This window comes from Lolium perenne, chromosome 4 (assembly GCF_019359855.2).
Source record: "Lolium perenne isolate Kyuss_39 chromosome 4, Kyuss_2.0, whole genome shotgun sequence".
NCBI lineage: Eukaryota > Viridiplantae > Streptophyta > Magnoliopsida > Poales > Poaceae > Lolium > Lolium perenne.
This window is the reverse complement of record NC_067247.2, coordinates 38,143,054-38,163,839: the sequence shown is the minus strand read 5'-3', so window position 1 is coordinate 38,163,839 and position 20,786 is coordinate 38,143,054. Positions and strand designations below refer to the sequence as shown.

The 20,786-nt window shown below is 40.7% G+C and overlaps 1 long non-coding RNA gene across 1 annotated transcript; it reads left to right on the top strand.

Moving 5' to 3' along the window:
- Window positions 1-1,745: 1,745 nt before the first annotated feature.
- Window positions 1,746-6,152, top strand: LOC127292202 (uncharacterized). Its single transcript, XR_007845011.1, has 2 exons — window positions 1,746-2,227; window positions 5,621-6,152. It is a non-coding gene; the product is annotated as an uncharacterized lncRNA (long non-coding RNA).
- Window positions 6,153-20,786: the final 14,634 nt, after the last annotated feature.

Here is a 20,786-nt window from a genome sequence, read left to right as displayed (position 1 = left end):
TACCATGAGTAAATATTTGTGGATCACCATCAAGAAATAGTAATTCTCGGTGGATTTTTTTTCTCACACAGTTCCTTTTGTTGTATGCGCAGTGGATCGGTGCTACCTTACAAATGGTAATGCATGAAGTAATCAACATGTATTTGTCATGCAGAAAAAGGAGAATAACAAGAAAAGGAAGGAAGAGCAAGTTAAGAAAAGCAAATAAAAGAAGGTTGACCTTTGGGCACCTGCAAATCAGTTGAAACAGGATCCGGGCTCGTCGTAGTTTGCACTTTGTGCACGTCAAATTAATTGGCTTGTGAGCAGAAACAGGTATAATTTTCTGCGTTAACTTGCACCATCCAACCTGTCTTAGATGGTGCACTTGGGTACCTCTGCCACATCTGCTACGCGACCATCCTCACCAGCAGGTCATCCGGACAGCCTTCATCCTCGGCGAGATGCTGGAACTCAGCCGCACCTGCAGCTTCTGCAGTTTTTGCATTTGATGGACAACAACATAACAATCAATTACCATGGAAATCTCGTGACCAAACTTACTACATATATTTCTCTGCACTGATCGAACCATGAATAGAAACTTGCCCATGAAAAAGTCGGGAAAAATATCATGAAGTGATCCAGTACGTCCGGCCACTCACATAGTCCCATGCTCCTCGCCGGAGTATTCCCATCGCCATGATACTCCAGTACGCTTTCCCAAACGCATGGATGGAATGAAAGGCAGGGCAGGTACGTATGTGCATTACAGCAGTGGCGGGCCGGGGTGGGGATTCTAGAGGTTCTTGATAGCTCCTTGGCCTATCTGCTTGGACGCAATTGAGGCGAGGCTGGCTGGTGCTGGCTAATCTTCTGGACAAATTCTGATCGATACCGTCATGACAAAATTCAATCAGCAGGACAAATTCCAATCCTCAAATCTGGGCATGCGGCAGCCACAAATCCCCCTATATTCACTCTCATGAACCGAGCACATCAGCACACTTGCTGTCGAACGGTGTAACCAGCAGGTTGAATCACTACGGCTTCTTCACCCCTTGTCCGATCGTTGCCAGAAGCGGAAGATGCGGTAGCTCACACCCTCTTTGGAGGATACGGAGACGATGCAAAGGACGGCCACCGGAGTCCGGGAAAAAGGTGTCGATTGGCTCGGCTCATGGTACATCCGTAGATTTCTTCGGCGGAGGCAATCAGCACGTCGGCGCGGATGTGTTCGGTGAGGTGGTGGAGGTCGTTGCCGGCTCTAGGTACGGCACCGACGGCGGCCGAGACAGCGGCGGCTAGGGCTTTCTCTGGTAGGGAAAAGCAATCGAGACGGAGTTGTTGGTGCGTTTCTCCGTTCTTTAATCTCGCCTCGCGTTGGTTACCAATTTGATATATTCCTTATACTTCCCATGTATAAATCAGGCTTCAGCACGTTTGTGCATCCCGGACTCCCGGCCCAATCTACGCATCGCGGCGTAAACGACGAAAGGCATGCGCGAGCGAGCTCATTCCTGCACGGACGAGACGAATAGGTTTTTAACCTTGTAATTTCATCAGAAAAATATGGACAGTTTAAAAACGGACGAAAATTAAGGGGAGAAACCTTACTTCCTTTATTAGTAGGTATAGATATAGATATAGATATAGATATAGATATAGATTTTCTGGAAAACCGGGTTTACTAAAAATTCTGTTAGGAACAGGCCCATGGAAAAACATGTTTGGGCTAGAAAACCTTAAACTGGTTTAAGACGTGCTCTGTTTGGCCTACCCGTTGCGGAGCTGGTTTTATCCTCTCGTCTTCCTCAAGCTACCGCACTCTCCATCCCCTTTCCTGATTCTCTCCACTTCACACCAGAACTGCCTCCAATCCAGCACGGCCGAGATTCGCGAGCTTGCAAGGTGCCCAACGCCGACCGCTCCGAAGCCCGTAGCGCCACCGGCCGCGACGCCCGTGCCCCATGGCAGTCGTCCCCCACACAGGAGAGCTTGGATGTGTTGCAGACGGCATCGATGCCCGTGGTAGTCGCTGGCACACAGCCAAATATCTACGCCGTCCGCCGCGAGGGCCGTGGCAATGCCATCACCACCAGACAGCAGAGCTCGGATTCGCGAGCGTTCTCGACATGCCACGAGGGCCCTGGCACTAGCCCCCAACACTTCCGGCAGCATGATCTTGAGCTTCGTTGCTCACGGGATGCTCTGTGAGACTGGTGTCGCCTCCTTCTGAAAAGTTCAGGTGAACTTATCCTCTATATCTCTATCTCTGTAAAATTCATTTAGACTGAAGGTGTATGTAAATTTTGTTTCAAAAGTACATTATTCTCATATTATCACGGTTGATTGTACTCCATGCTTCTCCACATACAGCATTACTAGCTAGCTCGATCGCTGGTTTTACATTCTAACAATGTACTCGTTTGAAGAAAATGTACTGTCTATATCACTTGCTGAAACTATTGATAGAAAATGACATTTCAGTATTGCTATCATCGTTAACACATAAAAGAATAGAAAATTATAAAGGAATGAAATGAAAAATTCGAATGGTAATTATCCAATGTATATGTTGAAAATAAATAGTAGTGCTTAATCATCTTCTTGATGTTGATTGGTACGTTGTTGATGATCAGTCCACAACTGCTGAGCGATCCCTCCACGAATTCGCTCACCAGCAACTCGGTCATCTTCTCGTAGATTTGCCTGGCCTCTAACTTCTTGATCACCATTGTCCACAGTAGTTGGTGTTTCACCATGCTCATATAGCTCGAACAACTCATCAGGCTGATTAACCTTCCTTATGAAGTTATGAATAATGCAACAAGCCATGACAATTTTGACTTGAGTTTTATATGGATAAGGAATTCCTCCTTTTCTGCTTAAAATTGGAAAACAAGCTTTCAAAACACCAAAAGTTCGTTCAACAACATTCCGTAGTTGTGCATGCAGATGATTGAACAAATCTTTCGCACTATTATATCGTCCATTACTTCCACGAAAAGAACCAATATGATAGCGATCTCCACGATAAGGGGCGATAAATTTTGGAGTATTTCCGTAGCCCGAGTCGACGAGATAAAATTTACCTGCATGCAAAGTTTAATAGCACACTCATTTTCTATAGTATATGTTTGAGACAATGAATATAAACTTTACTTGCATGCCTCTAAAGTTCATGTATTTCAATAACGTTACCTTCTGGAACAACAAACCCACCACTAGTAACAGCCCACCGTAGAACAGCTTGATCTGATGCAGAACCTTCCCATCCAGCAGCCACATATGAAAATGTCATGTCAAATGACACTACTGCCATTACATTCTGAGAGGGATAACCATGCCTATTTCTGTAAGGAGTTTGTCTATCCAGCTTGATTTTTGCATCAATATGTGTCCCGTCAATTGCTCCTAGACAGTTCTATTCCAAAACAAAAGTTGATAACAGCAAAGTAAGGATTACAGCTGTTACAAGTCATATGGAAAATAAACTTGTGCTTGAGAGTGAAATATACCTTGAAGTATGGGTAGTATCTTGAGTCTCCCAATATTTTTGATGGAACTGCATCGGGTGGATCTTTTATGCAAACATCACGCAAACCATTTATAGCTTTTAAGACTTTATTGAAGTGACGACTTATTGTTTCTCCAGAATGTTGGAATTTATCCTGGAGAACACGATTCCTAAGATTATGACCAATTGTATGCAAAAAGATCACTAGTTTTTCATTGACATCCATCCGTTCAGTATCCTGAAGTAAATTCCTCTCACACAATGCATCACGTAGTAAGAAGAATGTGTGCTTTTCAACACAAAGTAGTTCATAAAATCGAACTGGATGTCCTTCCAACCACTCTCTAGTTTTTTGAGCACCAGTCAATTTAGAGGTGTTACGGCATGTTTTGAATAGTCTAGTGGACAACACATCTCGAAACACTGACACTGCAGAAATGTTATTAATTACGATTTGCTCGGAATCAGAAAATTCTTCATCGGCCTTATTTTCCATGTTTCTGCAAAATTTCGAACAGTAACCATTAACTTCTGCCAGTATATTAACTAGCATGGGAATCTATAATTGGGATTATATACTCAACAAATAGCACCAAGCAAACCAATAGAAAAAATATTAAGTGATATTGATCGTTCAAACAAAACTGGAAGAAGAAAATAATGGAAAATTAAATTACATAATCTAAAAATTTCAGTGAAACAATAAAGAAAATAACTAAGCATCTTGAATCCAAAGAGACCGAGTCTCTTCATCCATCTCAATGAAAACTGCCCTTTGGTTGCAATCTGTAAATGCTTGTGCAGCTTTAAGTTTTTTCTTCGCCTCAAGGTGGGGCATGCCATTTAATATCTGCATACATGACTTCACGGAGTATGCTTCTGTCTGTTGTGCTGCATTTTTCTTTGACTCAACAATGCTGAGTGATGCATCAGCAAGGCGATCTAATGCGGTAATAGCATCATCAGCTGTGCGTTTTCGACCTTTTGAAGTATCTTGTGATACACTTGCATTGCACTTCTTATTTTTTTATGGCTTTGTGGTATTGGATTTCTTAGGACAAGCAACAGCTGGGTCATCTGCTTCATTTGATTCAAGATCTACTATCTCATTCAGATCAATATCTACTTTGCTCGTTTCACCGTTTCCTTTGCTAGATATAGCACCAACTCCAGATGCGGTGGAGCTAGCACATATCTCTTCAAGGTCTGTCCAACTAGGCCACACTTTGTCCCGATATTCTTGAAGATCCTTATCCTTCTGCAATTTATTAGTATATTGTTAGTCTATTGGTTAAACATATGTTGAAAATTATTTAAAAATTGTATGTACTTAAACTCACTGAAATGAGATCCTCCCAAGTTTCATCAGAAGCTTTGATCATTTTGTCTTCATCATCCCAGCCAAACCCAGTGAGTCTTAGAAGTCTATCCATGGTAGCATAACAACTCCTGTAGTACTTGTGACGATTTTTTATTTGTTGCAACTCAAGTTTGTCCACCTTTGAGTCATTGAACTGTTCTTGAATTTCACGCCATGCTTTCTTTGTGTAACTTGTTCCTTCTTTTCCTCCATTTAAGGTTTGATCTTTTAGTATATTGAGCAATATTTTGTCCTCGGAGGATTTCCATATGTGACGCTTTATGGCCTGCTTATCAGGGTTCTCCTTCTTAATTTTTTAAACCTTATCACCCATTTTTCTACAGGAAATAAAGCAACAAAATGATTACTACTGTCTGTTTGTATTGCAAACTGGTATTTGACACTTTACAGTTAAACTCTGTAAACAAAGACATAGAGAGCATGTCTTCTGGTTTAACTATCATAGAATATATGAAAACACCAGATTGCATATTCTACAACTCTGTTTTAATGTGTATGTAGACATGCAGGGAGGGACAATCTAAGATATCAACTTGCTAGTGTTAATTTGTTTTGCACAACAGGACTCATCTAAAAAAACAAGAACCGGTTTTGTATACGTTCAAATCAGTTCCTTACACAGTTCATGCCTGACACCTAGCCAAAACTCACTATGTTCTTATCTAACTGAGATTTCATACACTGCATTACAATTATTTCTCCTACGTAGCCGAAAATCTGACTGCGGATATTACCTGTAGGATGATGAACTCGTGGTCTGATTGTTGGCGATGAAAAGAAGTGGAGGAAGAGCGGCCTTGTCTTCCCAGCCGGTGTCCGCCGGCCAGCGAATTGTTGATCCAAGGTTGCGTCAGCCGCCAGCCATGGATTGACTACAGATGTTCGTTTATAGATCTGGTGTTATTTTGTTTCCTCGTCCTCTACAAGCATCACGTATATATAGAAGGGATAAAAAAGGGCGCGCAGGGTGTGGCGGGAACAACAGACTTGGCGCAAAAAAAGTTGTTGAGGAAGGAGCGGCCAAAAAAAGTTTGTTGAGATTGAGTTTTCTGTAATCGTGTTTCTACAAAAACGACTATTAGTCGTTTTGGCCAAAACGCATCTTCCTGGCTTTGTGGAAACTAATTTTTAGTAATTCCCGTTTTTGTTGCCGCAGCCAAACACGGATTTAGTTTGTTAGACAGTTGTACAGGGTTACGGAAAACTAGTTCTCCCAATACGGTGTATCCAAACAAGGCCTTAGTGAGAAAGTATTTCAACATTGCACTTTTAGAGTATTGCACCATGCGTTGATCATCACTTATTTTGTTTTATTGATGGCTATCTCTTCTAGAATGAATGACGGTTATTTTAAGCAAATAGGAATGCATTGTTGGAGAAAAGTAATGGGCATCTAACCGAAGCCATGTTTAATCATGGTGCAAGTTTCTGCAACGAGCATCCTGATGAGGAAGAGTAAAAAAAAGAGTTGTGTGAAAAAAAGTTGTGAAAAAAGAGTATGAGAAAAGAAACAAAAAAGACTATGAAAAAAAGTGAAAGAGAGAGTTAGAGAGGATGCTCAACGTCTATTGTTCATGTTGTCCTGGTATGGATGGCCTATAGTTGAGATGCACATCTCCCTTGATCCTTTGTACAGGCGGCATGAAGGTACCCCATTGCGACACTTGGTTAACACATGTATGTTGAAAGGTCTTGGTAACCCAAAGCTGTGAAACGAGAGGTGTAGTCCTTAGCATTCAAGAAAATGAGGCAACACTTACTCATAAGAGATCAAACTCACGACACATAGATATCTTCATACATGAGATACTTGGTACCCCATCCTTATTATATTATTGTTGACATGAATTGCATAGCTCAAAACCATGTTTTATGCTCTATACTTTTTATTTTGTTGGAGGTTTAGCACATACATTACCTGCTTACTTTCTTGTGTTCAAGAGTCAAAAGAAATATTACTGAAAAGAGAAGACAAAGTATTCCAACAATTCCATAGGATCTTCTCAAGCATGCTTTATGATTCATACTTATCATTCATGTTACTTACAATGCTATTTATTTTTATGCATGCTATGTAGAATGTAAGAGTTATCACTTGATGAGTTCATATTACTTATTGTCATTCTTTATTGACAGAACCTTGTGATACTTTGCATGATTATTTAGAAGTTATATATTATAAACTCCAAAGTTCATGTTAGTTTTATCACCTTCATGCTCAGGACGAGCATAGGTTAAGCTTGGGGATGTTAATGCATGTAAAATACATACATGAACTTTGTTCTTTATCATATTGAATTCCCACATATTTGCAACACATATGATGATAATGCTATGTTTTACATTGATTTATGGGGATTTACCAATGATCCCCTTTATTTGTTTTATAATCCTATGACAAGGTATCAACTTGTCAATACCTACAGATTGTAGACTTGGGTTTCGTAAGAAGTAGAGAGCAAGTAGATCTCGAAGGTTTCAACCGACAAAGGTGTTTCGACTAAAGCTGCGGGGTGGTTTTGCTAGCAATGAATCGATCCTTTTCTCTTCCCTTGGCTCTCCTTTATATAGGAGGCAGAGCCGAGGGATTTCGTGGTGTACAAGTTACAACTGCGAGAAGGTTTATCGGGCCTTTCCCGTATTGTTACACGTTTCCTAATACAGATCTATGTTCCTTATCTGAGATCCTCTAGGCTTCTGGGCCTTCAATCCTTCGGGTCGTTGGCCTCCAGATAACCTCAGATACTTTATTCGGCGGGCCCATTTGGCATGCATATGTCAGTAGCCCCGAGATTTTACTTGAATCGTAGAATCAAGTAAAATCTCCATCGTAGAATTGTGTCATATATGTATACATCGTAGAGTCGAATAATTTGCTTAACAACTATTTTGTACAGGAATACTGGTAGATGAGGCTGGTTCATCAAACGGATCATGTACCAGTTAACTGCTCTTGTGGCAAACCCGCATAAACGTACTTCAAGCTCAAGTCCCTGGACTTGAACTCGGAATACTGGCGTAATTCGACACGCGCTGCTTAAGAACTTATCGTGAACCGAATCACATCTATATTTCATCGAATACTTAACGCGTCCGCTAGGATTTTTCTTCGCATCTGTTGATATGGATAAAGTGGGAGAGCGCATTCGGGAGCGATACCACGCCACACATGACAGATCATTGGGGACTTATTTGAAGGAGATATGCCCTAGAGGCAATAATAAAGTGGTTATTATTTATATCTTTATGTTTATGATAAATGTTTATATGTCATGCTATAATTGTATTAACTGAAACATTAGTACATGTGTGATATGTAAACAACAAAGAGTCCCTAGTATGCCTCTTAACTAGCTTGTTGATTAATGGATGATTAGTTTCATAATCATGAACATTGGATGTTATTAATAACAAGGTTATATTATTGTATGAATGATGTAATGGACACACCCAATTAAACGTAGCATAAGATCATGTCATTAAGTTATTTGCTATAAGCTTTCGATACATAGTTACCTAGTCCTTATGACCATGAGATCATGTAAATCACTTATACCGGAAAGGTACTTTGATTACATCAAACGCGGCTGCGTAAATGGGTGGTTATAAAGGCGAGATTAAGTATCCGGAAAGTATGAGTTGAGGCATATGGATCAACAGTGGGATTTGTCCATCCCGATGACGGATAGATATACTCTGGGCCCTCTCGGTGGAATGTCGTCTAATGTCTTGCAAGCATATGAATAAGTTCATAAGAGACCACATACCACGGTACGAGTAAAGAGTACTTGTCAGGAGACGAGGTTGAACAAGGTATAGAGTGATACCGATGATCAAACCTCGGACAAGTAAAATATCGCGTGACAAAGGGAATTGGTATCGTATGTGAATGGTTCATTCGATCACTGAAGTCATCGTTGAATGTGTGGGAGCCATTATGGATCTCCAGATCCCGCTATTGGTTATTGGTCGGAGTGAGTACTCAACCATGTCCGCATAGTTCGTGAACCGTAGGGTGACACACTTAAGGTTTGATGTTGAAATGGTAGAACTTGAATATGGAATGGAGTTCGAATATTTGTTCGGAGTCCCGGATGAGATCCCGGACATGACGAGGAGTTCCGGAATGGTCCGGAGAATAAGATTCATATATAGGAAGTCATATTCCAAGTTTGGAAATGATCCGGTGCATTTATGGCAGGTTCTAGAAGGTTCTAGAAAAGTCCGGAAGAAATCACCATGGAAAGTAGAGTCCCGGAGGGACTCCACCTTGCATGGCCAGCCAACCCTAAAGGGGAGGAGTCCAAGGTGGACTCCCCAAGGGTGGCCGGCCAACCCCCCTCATGGAAGGGGGGAATCCCACCCCAAGTGGGATTCCCACCTTGGGTAGGTTTCCCTACACATGGAAGGTTTTTGGTTCGGGTCTTATTCGAAGACTTGTAGTCCAACACTTGGGGCTTCCACCTATATAATGAGGGGCATAGGAGAGGGGGCTGACCACCACAAGCCCATATCTTGGCCGCACCCCTAGGTGGCCGGCCACCCCCTCTCCCAAACCCTAGCCGCCCCCTCTCTCCTCCTCTTCTCCCGCACGCTTAGCGAAGCTCCGCCGGAGATCTCCACCGCCACCGCTACCACACCGTCGTGCTGCCGGATTCAAGGAGGAGCTACTACTTCCGCTGCCCGCTGGAACGGGGAGAAGGACGTCGTCTTCATCAACACCGAACATGTGACCGAGTACGGAGGTGCTGCCCGATCGTGGCACCGTGATCAAGATCTTCTACGCGCTTTTGCAAGCGGCAAGTGATCGTCTACCGCAGCAATAAGAGCCTACTCTTATAGGCTTTGGAAATCTTCAAGGGTTAGTCTTGATCATCCCCTCGTTGCTCCCGTCTTCTAGATTGCATCTTGGCTTGGATTGCGTTCTCGCGGTAGGAATTTTTTGTTTTCTATGCAACGAATTCCTATAGTGGTATCAGAGCCGTGTCTATGCATAGATGGTTGCACGAGTAGAACACAATGGTTTTGTGGGTGTTGATGCTCTTGTTGTCTTTAGTTTGAGTACTATGCATCTTTGTGGCATAGTGGGATGAAGCGGCCCGGACTAACTTTACATGACCGCGTTCATGAGACTTGTTCCTCGTTCGACATGCAACTTGTATTGCATAAGAGGCTTTGCGGGTGTCTGTCTCTCCTACTATAGTGAAGATTCAATTTACTCTTCTATTGACAACATTAGTATCACCGTTGTGGTTCATGTTCGTAGGTAGATTAGATCTCTCTCGAAAACCCTAAACCACGTAAAATATGCAAACCAAATTAGAGACGTCTAACTTATTTTTGCAGGGTTTGGTGATATGATATGGCCATAATGTGATGATGAATATGTATGAGATGATCATTATTGTATTGTGGCAACCGGCAGGAGCCTTATGGTTGTCTTTAAATTTCATGTTGAGTAGTATTTCAAAGTAGTTGTAATAGTTGCTACATGAGGTGAACAACCATGAAGACGGCGCCATGAACCTTGACGCTACGCCGACGATGATGGAGATCATGCCCGTTGATGATGGAGATCATGTCCGTGCTTTGGAGATAAAGATCAAAGGCGCAAAGACAAAAGGGCCATATCATATCACATATGAACTGCATGTGATCTTAATCCTTTATGCATCTTATTTTGCTTAGAACGCGACGGTAGCATTATAAGATGATCCCTCACTTTAATATCAAGATAATAAAGTGTTCTCCCCTCGTATGCACCGTTGATATAGTTTGACGTTTTGAAGCATCTCGTGATGATCGGATGTGATAAACTCAACATACAACGGGTGTAAGCCATGTTGCACACGCGGAATACTTGGGTTTGCTTGACGAGCCTAGCATGTACAGACATGGCCTCGGGACAACGGAAACCGAAAGGTTGAACACGAGTCATATGGATGATATGATCAACATGTTGATGTTCACCATTGAAGCTACATCATCTCACGTGATGATCGGTTTTGGGGTAGTGGATTTGGATCGTGTACCACTTAACAACTATGAGGGATGTTGTATTAAGTGGGAGTTCATTAGTAATTAGATTAAAACATGAACTAATTATCATAAACATAGTCTTAGTAGTATTTTGAATTAATTTGTAGAATTGGCATCCGTTTACTACTATGCGTTAGTCTTGTAAATTGAGATAGAAATATTGTTAAATCTGACAAATAACTTTACGGACTGGTGCCGTATTGTTAAAGAATCAAGAATTGATTAAGTCCTATTGCAAACTTTTAGTAAACCTCACATTGTTGATTCAAAGAGCTATGGTTTCAATTAGTACCTAAAGTTATCTTGTCTCCGTGAAACTTAAAGTTCAAATCTGTTTGAAAAGTAAGGAGCTGAAAATTTAGTTTTCAGAAATAATCAAGGTATGAGATATATGTGATATCTAAGACCTTATTGCAAGATGATAGAATATAATTTGGTGAGACTACATAAACTCATAAGATTTATGGGAATGTACGAAGGTTGAAGACGCATGGCGTCTCAATCCTCCAACTATTGGGGCACTAACGATATTCGCATATCTATGAAGTGATCGTCCTTAGTATGCACCGTTGCTATGACTCGTCGTTTAGAAGCATCACGTGATGATCGGATGTTATAGATTCTACGTGTGCATACAACGGGTGCAAGCCAGATTTGCACATGCGAATACCAAGGTTAAAGCTTTATGAGCCTAGCATGTACAGACATGGTCTCAGAAAGTCATCATGATACAATGGATAAAATTATGAGTGAAATTGTTCATCATATTACAAGATTACTAATAGTGAAATCCGGAACACTTGTCATATGATGATCAACTTCAAAGTAAGAACCTCAAGGTTATTGGTATTTGACCAACAAACCGAGAAGTTATTGAAGTTGATGTGTTTTTCTGAATAATGAGGAAAGCTAAAAGAGAAACTACAAAAGATTATTGGCAGAAAGAAAGAAAAGACTAGAATGTCTAGCTCAGGTGTATATAAATGATATACATGTTATGGTTATATTCCTAGTTAGGTCACACAATGAAATTCTTGGGTATTAGTACCATATTGGTTGGTATGAAGTGTCATACAAAACAATGCAATACAAGAATACAATGGCCTAAGTGACTGACAAGAAATATGATAGGAATGCACGTCAGGAACAAAAATAAAGTGTTATTATGTTCATCGTTGGCATTCTATCTAGCCCTTAGAATTTATAATAAAGAGCTTAATAAATTGTTATTTTGCTCTGGTCAAATAAAAACAATGAGTTGTTCAAATTATGACATTACTCCATGTACGATGGATAAGTTATTATAAATCTTAATGGTGAAACACACATACATAACACTGACGCTAAAATGACATAAGGCAAATGATTTGAATTCCACTTATTTGTGGAACCGCCATTTAGGTCATGTTAGAAAGGAACGCATGAAGGAACTCCATGCAAATGGATTTTTGGAGTCATTTGATTTTTGAATCATTTGGCGCTTGCAAATCTTTTCTAAAGAGAATGATTAAAATACCGTTCATAGGCCAAGAGTTGAATGGGCAACAAACTTAGTGGAAAAATACATGATGATGTATGTGGTTCACTAGGCATAGTTGTGTGCGGGAGATTCTTCTACTTCATGAAAACTTCAAACAATGAATTGAGTATATATATGTAGATATATTCGATAAGGAAGAAGTTTGAAACATTTGAATAGATTCAAATAAATTCAGCATGAAGTGGAAATCATCGTAATAGAAAAGTCAAATATCTATGATTGGATCATGGTGGAAATATTTGAATTACGAGTTTTAGCGAACATCTAAGAGAGTTATGAAGTTGTTCTACAACTCACGTTTCTTGGAGTATCATAGTGATGATGAAGTATCCAAAAGACGTATCCAAACCTTGTTGGATCAATGATGAGATAAAATATTGATGCCATTATATTTTGTGGATTATGCTTTAGTGACTACCGCTTTTACACTTAATAGAGCATCATCATGATCCGTTGAAATGACACCATACGAGTTATGATATGGGTATGAATCCTAATAGTCTTTTCTTAAAATTTTGGTATGCATAGCATAAGTAAATAAGTTTACAACCAAAATCGGATGAATGTCTTTGTTGGTTATCCCAGAGAATTGATTGGGAATTCTTCCCACTATGTAGACAGAGACAAAAGTGTTTGTCAATGTTTCTTATTTCCAAGAAATTGTTTCTAGCGAAGTTTTTGAGTGAGAGGACAAAAGAACTTGATAAGGTTTATGAACCTGAGCATAATGATCAGAGTAGCGCAGCATCGGAATTGGTTTCGGAAGCGGCCACAACGATCATGGCTCCTATGACTACAAAGTGTTTTAGCCATGGAGATCGAAGTACATATTGAACCTTGTAGGTATGGTTTACTTTGTGATCAAATAAATGATTTGTGGACAAAGGATTGATTTTGAACAATGATAAACCAACTACAAACAAAGAAGTTATGATGGGCCCTGACTCTATTAAAATGGCCATGCGCCATGAAATCCATAATAGATGAATACTTTTTGAAAGTAAATGGATCTATAGACTTGGATGAAATATCCTTGAAGAATCTCGACTTGTAGAAAAATTGTTTACGACAAAGTTCAAAGAGTTGACTACGATAAGATTAGATCTTCCGTAGCAATGCTTATAGTCTATGTGGATTATTCTAGTAATCACTACATATTTCTTTTATAAGATATGCTAGTAGGATGGCAAAATACATTACTTATCAGAAGTATGTATTAAAGGTGTATACAAGATACAATCAAGAGTTTTGCTGGTCCATGGAATACTAGATAGGTATACGAACTTCAATTGGATGAAGTAAGTATCGCGGAGTTGGAATCTTCACCAGATGAAATAGTCAAAGAGTTTTTGATTTCATTAGAGACGATGAAAAGGCTTGCATTTACAAGAAATTAAGTGGGAGCGCTAAGACATATTTATAATACTTTATGTAGGTGACATATAGTTGGTTATAAATGATGTAATTATATACTTGATTAAAAGGTTTCATTGAGAAATTAACTTCAATGAAAAGATATGGACTGAAACAAATTTAGTGTCAAGATCTATGAAGATAGACTGAAACACATAATAAGTTTAAGTCAAAGTACATAGAATGGATATTGAAATAGTTCAATATAGAAATATTAAGAAAATGTTCTTGTCATGTGAAGTTTTAACAAGACTTGAGTGTATCTGACACTCAATGAGTAAAAACACATGAGTGATTATAGATCACGGATAATATGTACACAATCAGATGTCCTGTGCTCTAAAAACTGTTATGAGCATGTACCAGAATGATTCATGTGATGATCATTGAAAAACAGTAAGAATATTCTTGAGTACTTAAGAAGAACCAAGGATATATATATATAGTTTTGTATGGAGAAATGACAAAACAAATCGCTGTAAGGTGTTGCACCGATATTGGTTTTGTCACATATAAAATATAATTTCAATCTCAAATTTGACTAAGTGTTGTTTAAAAGGTAGCACAATGAGTTAGAAGTTGTCTATGTTAGATTTAGAAGAGTTCTAAATATTGTGACGGATTCTACAAACGAAAGGCAGAGTATGTTATTGTTTTGACAATGACTAAGGATGTTAAGTCAAGAAGTTCTTTGAGAACTTGGTGTAGTTCCGATAGTGTCAGAACTTTGAAGCTATATTGTGTGTGACAATATTAGTGACATATTTCAGACCGCGGAATTAAGGTTCCACCAGAAGACCAAACATATTTAATGCCGACTCATTTGGAAATGAGTGATGCGTTGAGACGCAAATGAATTACAAAATACATACGGTTCTGAGCATGTCAGATCCGTTGACTAAAGCTCTCCCTAGGGCAAAGCATGACCAACACCAGAATGCCATGGGTGTTAGGTATATTACAATGTAATCTAGATTATTGACTCTAGTGCAAGTGGGAGACTGAAGGAGATATGCCCTAGAGGCAATAATAAAGTGGTTATTATTTATATCTTTATGTTTATGATAAATGTTTATATGTCATGCTATAATTGTATTAACTGAAACATTAGTACATGTGTGATATGTAAACAACAAAGAGTCCCTAGTATGCCTCTTAACTAGCTTGTTGATTAATGGATGATTAGTTTCATAATCATGAACATTGGATGTTATTAATAACAAGGTTATATCATTGTATGAATGATGTAATGGACACACCCAATTAAGCGTAGCATAAGATCATGTCATTAAGTTATTTGCTATAAGCTTTCGATACATAGTTACCTAGTCCTTATGACCATGAGATCATGTAAATCACTTATACCGGAAAGGTACTTTGATTACATCAAACGCCACTGCATAAATGGGTGGTTATAAAGGTGGGATTAAGTATCCGGAAAGTATGAGTTGAGGCATATGGATCAACAGTGGGATTTGTCCATCCCGATGACGGATAGATATACTACGGGCCCTCTCGGTGGAATGTCGTCTAATGTCTTGCAAGCATATGAATAAGTTCATAAGAGACCACATACCACGGTACGAGTAAAGAGTACTTGTCAGGAGACGAGGTTGAACAAGGTATAGAGTGATACCGATGATCAAACCTCGGACAAGTAAAATATCGCGTGACAAAGGGAATTGGTATCGTATGTGAATGGTTCATTCGATCACTGAAGTCATCGTTGAATGTGTGGGAGCCATTATGGATCTCCAGATCCCGCTATTGGTTATTGGTCGGAGTGAGTACTCAACCATGTCCGCATCGTTCGCGAACCGTAGGGTGACACACTTAAGGTTTGATGTTGAAATGGTAGAACTTGAATATGGAATGGAGTTCGAATATTTGTTCGGAGTCCCGGATGAGATCCCGGACATCACGAGGAGTTCCGGAATGGTCCGGAGAATAAGATTCATATATAGGAAGTCATATTCCAAGTTTGGAAATGATCCGGTGTATTTATGGCAGGTTCTAGAAGGTTCTAGAAAAGTCCGGAAGAAATCACCATGGAAAGTAGAGTCCCGGAGGGACTCCACCTTGCATGGCCAGCCAACCCTAAAGGGGAGGAGTCCAAGGTGGACTCCCCAAGGGTGGCCGGCCAACCCCCCTCATGGAAGGGGGGAATCCCACCCCAAGTGGGATTCCCACCTTGGGTAGGTTTCCCTACACATGGAAGGTTTTTGGTTCGGGTCTTATTCGAAGACTTGTAGTCCAACACTTGGGGCTTCCACCTATATAATGAGGGGCATAGGAGAGGGGGCTGACCACCACAAGCCCATAGCTTGGCCGCACCCCTAGGTGGCCGGCCACCCCCTCTCCCAAACCCTAGCCGCCCCTCTCTCCTCCTCTTCTCCCGCACGCTTAGCGAAGCTCCGCCGGAGATCTCCACCGCCACCGCTACCACGCCGTCGTGCTGCCGGATTCAAGGAGGAGCTACTACTTCCGCTGCCCGCTGGAACGGGGAGAAGGACGTCGTCTTCATCAACACCGAACGTGTGACCGAGTACGGAGGTGCTGCCCGATCGTGACACCGTGATCAAGATCTTCTACGCGCTTTTGCAAGCGGCAAGTGATCGTCTACCGCAGCAATAAGAGCCTACTCTTATAGGCTTTGGAAATCTTCAAGGGTTAGTCTTGATCATCCCCTCGTTGCTCCCGTCTTCTAGATTGCATCTTGGCTTGGATTGCGTTCTCGCGGTAGGAAATTTTTTGTTTTCTATGCAACGAATCCCTACATTATCTTCGTAAAATCTTTTGAGTTACGACATTCAGAGTTTTTACGCGGCGGACGCGCTCTGAGAATATATTGTCGAGTGACTTCGTCGGCTGCTGGAATTGTGAATTTTTCGAGTTATCTAATGACAATATCTTGATCTCCCGATGGGACTACATGACGAGTTATGTGTAACTCAAAGATGTACGATGAAAATTCTTCATCTGCAATTCTATATTGTCTTGTCATTCTCTTCTTTCTTCTTCCTCATATTTCATCGGGTGCGCAACCAGCGCTCCCGATGGGAGTAGCCCCCGAGGCTACAGCCGAGTGTTTACACTTGATTGTAGGCTCAACTTTGTTACTTTGATCAACTCTGTATTTTTTCTTTCGCCTCATTGATGGCGTGTAACTCACACGTTCGTTGGGAACCCCAAGAGGAAGGTATGATGCGCACAGCAGCAAGTTTTCCCTCAGAAAGAAACCAAGGTTTATCGAACCAGGAGGAGCCAAGAAGCACGTTGAAGGTTGATGGCGGCGGGATGTAGTGCGGCGCAACACCAGGGATTCCGGCGCCAACGTGGAACCTGCACAACACAACCAAAGTACTTTGCCCCAACGAAACAGTGAGGTTGTCAATCTCACCGGCTTGCTGTAACAAAGGATTAGATGTATAGTGTGGATGATGATTGTTTGCAGAAAACAAAGAGAACAAGTATTGCGAGATTGTATTTCAGTAAAGAGAATTGGACCGGGGTCCACAGTTCACTAGAGGTGTCTCTCCCATAAGACGAACAGCATGTTGGGTGAACAAATTACAGTTGGGCAATTGACAAATAAAGAGGGCATGACCATGCACATACATATCATGATGAGTATAGTGAGATTTAATTGGGCATTACGACAAAGTACATAGACCGCCATCCAACTGCATCTATGCCTAAAAAGTCCACCTTCAGGTTATCATCCGAACCCCTTCCAGTATTAAGTTGCAAAGCAACAGACAATTGCATTAAGTATGGTGCGTAATGTAATCAACAACTACATCCTTAGACATAGCATCAATGTTTTATCCCTAGTGGCAACAGCACAACACAACCTTAGAACTTTCTGTCATCGTCCTGTGTGTCAATGCGTGCATGAACCCACTATCGAGCATAAGTACTCCCTCTTGGAGTTACAAGCATCTACTTGGCCAGAGCATCTACTAGTAACGGAAAGCATGCAAGATCATAAACAACACGTAGATATAACTTTGATAATCAACATAACAAGTATTCTCTATTCATCGGATCCCAACAAACGCAACATATAGAATTACAGATAGATGATCTTGATCATGTTAGGCAGCTCACAAGATCTGACAATGATAGCACAATGGGGAGAAGACAACCATCTAGCTACTGCTATGGACCCATAGTCCAGGGGTAGACTACTCACACATCACACCGGAGGCGACCATGGCGGCGTAGAGTCCTCCGGGAGATGATTCCCCTCTCCGGCAGGTGCCGGAGGCGATCTCCTGGATCCCCCGAGATGGGATCGGCGTTGGCGGCGTCTCTGGAAGGTTTTCCGTATCGTGGCTCTCGGTCCTGGGGGTTTCGTCACGGAGGCTTTAAGTAGGCGGAAGGGCAAGTCAAGAGGGGGCACAGGGGCCCCAGATGATAGGGCGGCGCGGCCAAAGGGGGGGGCCGCGCCGCCCTAGGGTTTGGGCTCCCTGTGGCCCCACTTCGTTTCGTCTTCGGACTTCTGGAAGCTTCGTGGAAAAATAGGCCCCTGGGCGTTGATTTCGTCCAATTCCGAGAATATTTCCTTACTAGGATTTCTGAAACCAAAAACAGCAGAAACAAAGAATCGGCACTTCGGCATCTTGTTAATAGGTTAGTTCAGAAAATGCACGAATATGACATAAAGTGTGCATAAAACATGTAGATAACATCAATAATGTGGCATGGAACATAAGAAATTATCGATACGTCGGAGACGTATCAGCATCCCCAAGCTTAGTTCTGCTCGTCCCGAGCAGTAAAACGATAACACGTATAATTTCTGGAGTGACATGCCATCATAACCTTGATCATACTATTTGTAAAGCATATGTAGTGAATGCAGCGATCAAAACAATGTATATGTCATGAGTAAACAAGTGAATCATAAAGCAAAGACTTTTCATGAATAGCACTTCAAGACAAGCATCAATTAAGTCTTGCATAAGAGTTAACTCATAAAGCAACAATTCAAAGTAAAGGCATTGAAGCAACACAAAAGAAGATTAAGTTTCAGCGGTTGCTTTCAACTTGTAACATGTATATCTCATGGATATTGTCAACATAGAGTAATATAATAAGTGCAATAAGCAAGTATGTAGGAATCAATGCACAGTTCACACAAGTGTTTGCTTCTTGAGATGGAGAGAAATAGGTGAACTGACTCAACATTGAAAGTAAAAGAATGGTCCTCCATAGAGGAAAAGCATCGATTGCTATATTTGTGCTAGAGCTTTGATTTTGAAAACATGAAACAATTTTGTCAACGGTAGTAATAAAGCATATGTATCATGTAAATTATATCTTACAAGTTGCAAGCCTCATGCATAGTGTACTAATAGTGCCCGCACCTTGTCCTAATTAGCTTGGACTACCGGATCATCACAATGCACTGTTTTAACCAAGTGTCACAAAGGGGTACCTCTATGCCGCCTGTACAAAGGTCTAAGGAGAAAGCTCGCATTGGATTTCTCGCTATTGATTATTCTTCAACTTAGACATCCATACCGGGACAACATAGACAACAGATAATGGACTCCTCTTTTATGCATAAGCATATAACAACAATTAATAATTTTCTCATTTGAGATTGAGGATATATGTCCAAAACTGAAACTTCCACCATGGATCATGGCTTTAGTTAGCGGCCAAATGTTCTTCTCTAACATATGCATGCTTAACCATAGGGTGGTAGATCTCTCTTACTTCAGACAAGACGGACATGCATAGCAACTCACATGAAATTCAACAAAGAGTAGTTGATGGCGTCCCCAGTGAACATGGTTATCGCACAACAAGCAACTTAATAAGAGATAAAGTGCATAATTACATATTCAATACCACAATAGTTTTTAAGCTATTTGTCCCATGAGCTATATATTGCAAAGGTGAATGATGGAATTTTAAAGGTAGCACTCAAGCAATTTACTTTGGAATGGCGGAAAATACCATGTAGTAGGTAGGTATAGTGGACACAAATGGCATAGTGGTTGGCTCAAGTATTTTGGATGCATGAGAAGTATTCCCTCTCGATACAAGGTTTAGGCTAGCAAGGCTTATTTGAAACAAACACAAGGATGAACCGGTGCAGCAAAACTCACATAAAAGACATATTGAAAACATTATAAGACTCTACACCGTCTTCCTTGTTGTTCAAACTCAATACTAGAAATTATCTAGACCTTAGAGAAACCAAATATGCAAACCAAATTTTAGCATGCTCTATGTATTTCTTCATTAATGGGTGCAAAGTATATGATGCAAGAGCTTAATCATGAGCACAACAATTGCCAAGTATCACATTACCCAAGACATTAATAGCAATTACTACATGTATCATTTTCCAATTCCAACCATATAACAATTTAACGAAGGAGAAACTTCGCCATGAATACTATGAGTAGAAACCAAGGACATACTTGTCCATATGCTACAGCGGAGCGTGTCTCTCTCCCATAAAGTGAATGCTAGGATCCATTTTATTCAAACAAAACAAAAACAAAAACAAACCGACGCTCCAAGAAAAAGCACATAAGATGTGATGGAATAAAAATATAGTTTCAGGGGAGGAACCTGATAATGTTGTCGATGAAGAAGGGGATGCCTTGGGCATCCCCAAGCTTAGACGCTTGAGTCTTCTTGATATATGCAGGGGTGAACCACCGGGGCATCCCCAAGCTTAGAGCTTTCACTCTCCTTGATCATGTTGCATCATACTCCTCTCTTGATCCTTGAAAACTTCCTCCACACCAAACTCAAAACAACTCATTAGAGGGTTAGTGCACAATAAAAATTAACATATTCAGAGGTGACACAATCATTTTTAACACTTCTGGATATTACATAATGCTACTGGACATTAGTGGATCAAAGAAATTCATCCAACATAGCAA